Source organism: Lactuca serriola, chromosome 8 (genome assembly GCF_051521515.1).
Source record: "Lactuca serriola cultivar US96UC23 chromosome 8, Lser_US96UC23_V15, whole genome shotgun sequence".
Taxonomy (NCBI): domain Eukaryota; kingdom Viridiplantae; phylum Streptophyta; class Magnoliopsida; order Asterales; family Asteraceae; genus Lactuca; species Lactuca serriola.
The window spans coordinates 274,382,502-274,386,810 of NC_136415.1; positions in this window are offsets into that span (position 1 = coordinate 274,382,502).

The window sequence follows — 4,309 nt, forward strand, 5'->3', positions numbered from 1 at the left end:
ATGAAAACAGAATACTCACCGAACCGGACAATGTTGTAGAATTTTCAAATATTATAGGTTCAGGTAGTAGTTGTTGTACGAGAAGAGGTAGGAGTGCAAGGACTTGGACTAGAAGTAGTTTTTATTTTAGTATACCTTGTTCTAAATTATGATTATGATTTTATTGTAAACCCGAAATGGCCTGGGATGTAAAGTTTTTTTAAGATATATAATTCTGTATTTTTAGAGAAAGCTCTGATAATCCCTAGAATATTTAGTGAAGAAAAATTCAGGTCGTTACAACATTTGTGGGTACTCATAGAACCTGGAATCAGTTGTTGTATCAACTCTTCATTTGTACTTAATAGTTCCATGATATAAGATGTATTTGTTGCATCGGAATTGGCAATGTGCAGTAATACATGTTGTTGCATCATATCATGATTCTTGCGTAATAGCTCCATAAACACATAAATATTTGTTGTATGATTATTTGTGGTATAGCGTGATATATTCATGATATGATGTTGGTAACAAGATTGTAACATCATTGTTATTTGTCAATTTGATTATGTTGCTAAGAGGCTCTAGACAAAAAAATTATGAAATCAAGATATCGTAGTCGATTAAGATTCTGATTCAAGAATAACCAAATTGATTTGTTAAATCATTGACAAATCTACTACGTATATTTGACAAAAGTTAGTAAATGGGATGATTGAGAGTAAATAAAATGATAGTGGGTCTGTGATTGAGTTTGAGTTTGAGCCTAACTAGTTTGTAATGGAATAAGTTAAGATGGAATTGTGGCTAATTTAACTGGGTATTATGTAAGGGGTTGTTTGTTGTTCACTTACCCAGCCCAGTCAGAACTGATTGCTGACTCGGTCAGCAGTCAGGTTGTTTGATGTGTTGTGATTTTGTTTGACTCGGTCCCAAACTCATGACCGATCTCCTTACCCAGTCACATAAAAAAAGAAGTTGAATCGGTCATTTTGGTCTATTGTCCTCATGTGCCCTTATCCCAGAACACGTCTTCTCTTCACGCCTTTCTTCCTCATCGCCAATCAAGTCTACAGCTCCATCGAGTTCTTCTACCGCAACCCTCTCGCAGACCACCATCTTCGCTGCAGCAGGCAGCCATGCCGTCGATACTTTGTGAAGCGACACCCATCTCCAATGCGTTCCTCCATCAGCGTCTCCCTCCTCCGGCAAAGCCACCCTCATCCACTACTCTTTGTACTATCAATCCCTAAGGTAATTGGAGTGTATATTTGTGTGTTTATCTATAATGGAAACCTTAATTACATTCACATCTTAATCTATTACGAAATTAATGGATCAATTGGCATCCAATTTTACATACATACGATTACTACAATTATTTATTGATATCAATCTCATGCTGCGAAGGAGAAATTGGTGGGCAGCAAGGGATCCATCTGGATTCCTATCAGCATACGAATTTAACTACATGTTCACATTCAAAGTAATTTTAATTTTCATTCATAACTACTATACAAAATGCTTAATCATTGATTGCACCATGAATTCACGCCCCTTGCCTAACATATCCTATACATAGATAATGATATCAGGGAGAGCTCAAATATCATAAAATTATTTGTAACAGTGAACTCACTTATGTCTTTTTGCTTTAAAACCAATCACATATCTTTATATTTTCCGTATTAGTAATCAAATTCCTAAATGTTAAAATAATAATCCAATTCCAAGTTCAACATTTCCAATGCCTAAAGGTTTTCATCATCTGTGAATAGGGATGTTAGAGATGATACTATTCATGGGTGGCAACTTTCGACCCAAACCGTAACCCAACACTGGCCTAACCCGAAAATAGACGGGTTTGGGTTGAGATTTTTGACCTGCTAACTGTCACACCCCAAACCGGAACGACTGAAACGTTCTGGGGTGGAGGACATCATGTCAAGTATCACAACATATACATTATAGTAATCAAAGTCACTACAAGAAAAAGACCCTTTTACGACGCGCAAACAACAACACTCGGAGATTTATGTTATGCAAGAGAGAGTGACGTTAAAAAAGTGTCATCTCTTTAAAAAATTTAAGGATTTAGGTCACGCATTATTGCGTGCCCTTAAATTAGTGTCTCATGTAAAAAAATTTAAAACACGAAGGGCACTTTATCTAAAATGTGCGTCGTCTGTGAATGTCGTTTTATATTTTTTTAAGAAACGCGCTTCTCCTTAGAGGGAAAATGAAATCCCCAAATTTTTTAAACCCCCGCCTTCTTCTCCCTCGTCTCCACCCCCTAATCGAAGCTACCAGTTAAACAACCCCTAATCGACACCACCACCTTCTCGTCTCTCCTTCTCCACCAGGTTTTCTCTCATCTCTATCCTCCACCTTTTGGATTGTAAAGGCGTCGTTTTATAAATCTTTTACCAAACGCACATCCATTATCCTCAATTACAAAAGGCGTCCAAATCTAGGGCTTTTTTTCATAAAATCTCATTCCACCTTACCTCATACTCACCTCTACAGAATGGACCGTCACCACCATTCCTACCATCCGCCGCTGCCCTACCATCTCTTCCATCACCACCACTTTCATATGGAAAAACTTTCAAGAAGCCTCGTCGTCCATATGAAAAGAACGACTAGATGCAGACTCAAGCAATGTGTAACGTACAGATGACCATGCCTCCTCTACAAATCAAATTGTAAGTTTTTATAATTTTATGGAATTGGTTGCTCATACTATTTTGAAAAAAAAATGTTTTTACCCTATTATCGTTCCTTAGTTTTGCTTGTATCTGGAAAGTATTAATTTCTTGATGGAGTTTTTGCCATCGTGATTGATTTTATTTCCACGGTGTGAATCGTGATGTTGAACTCCAATATTAGGGTTTTATATGCTTAATTTTTCTTCAGAATCTTTTGTTTAAGTAGCTCCTTCTTCAACTCCCAAGAGTAGTAAAGTGATAATGGTTTGTGCGAGATCGTATATAGAGAGTCACCATAAAGTGACGTTGAAGGTTTGCAAGAAGGTTCTCAGGTATGGAAAGTGACCCGACCAACACAGCTTCTTCTCCTTGCAATTTGGGTTAAAAATAACATCCTCATGATCCCCATTTACATGTGCACCCAAATATTTACCGCTTCTCCTTCTTTGCATAAATACTCATAGCCCGTATGGTTTTTAACATAAATACTTTAGGTAAAGCAGCTGTTTAACCTTTTCTATGAATTTGATTGATTTATTGGGAGTAGTATTTGAGGTTCTATTAATTGACTATTCTAATAATTGATTGTTCTATTATAAAGGTTCCTATCAATATAATAATTTTAAATAAAAAATGTGGAGCATGTTACTGAAGCAATCAAGATTTTGACATCAGATGAGAAAATGAAAGCAATAACAGTGAACGTTATTTGAGGAATAATGAAAGCAATCTGATCTGAGTATTAATGAAAACATGTGTGTGTCTGGTTTCCTATTAAAAGAATTTATTAATATTGTTTTTCTTTAGTTGATTTTAAGCTTCAAGTTCTATAGTTGACTGATAAATCCGATATTACAGAGGATTGACGTTTAATAATTGATTTTAAGTTGTTCGAACAAATGTATTTGGTCTAACAATCCTAGTATTTATATATTATATTATTGATGATTTTAAGATTTCAGGGTCCTCTTGGAATCGGTAGGACTACAATCATATTAGCTCTTGCTATCTTGAACATAAGTAGGCATTTTTAGAGCTTAGTTCATCAAAAAACACACAGGTATCCAGATTGCTGACTTATTATTTTACAACCTGTCTGTATATTTTTTTTAATCTTACAATTCTTTTCTATTTTTCCTTCCATAAACATTTATTTTGTAAGAAGCAAATCGGAGTACTATCTTATAAGCACATGGATCGAGCGGCGATTTAAGGATGTCGATGAGGGGCTATATGAAAGAAGAAGGATGGGTTCAAATGGTAGTTGGTAGGAGGGAAATGGAAACAAGGAAGAGATCGTGTGGGTTGGGGTGTTGTTTGGAGAGGTATTAGGAGAATGGACGACTTTACCCTTGGTAACCATATGATCTCATCCACCAGACATAACCAATTTTTATTGTTGTGTACACACCAGCAACTCATTGTTGATGCTGGAGCCCTGCCTCATCTTGTTGCTCTCCTTAAGCGACACAGGGATGCAGTGAATGGTGTTATAAGGAGAGCAGCAAATGCAATCACAAACGAGAATAGCAGTATCAAGACCCGTCCGTGTTAGGTCAGTTCTTTTCTACCCTTTTTCTGTTAGAGTTTTGGGTATTTTTGAGCTTGTTTGACATCAC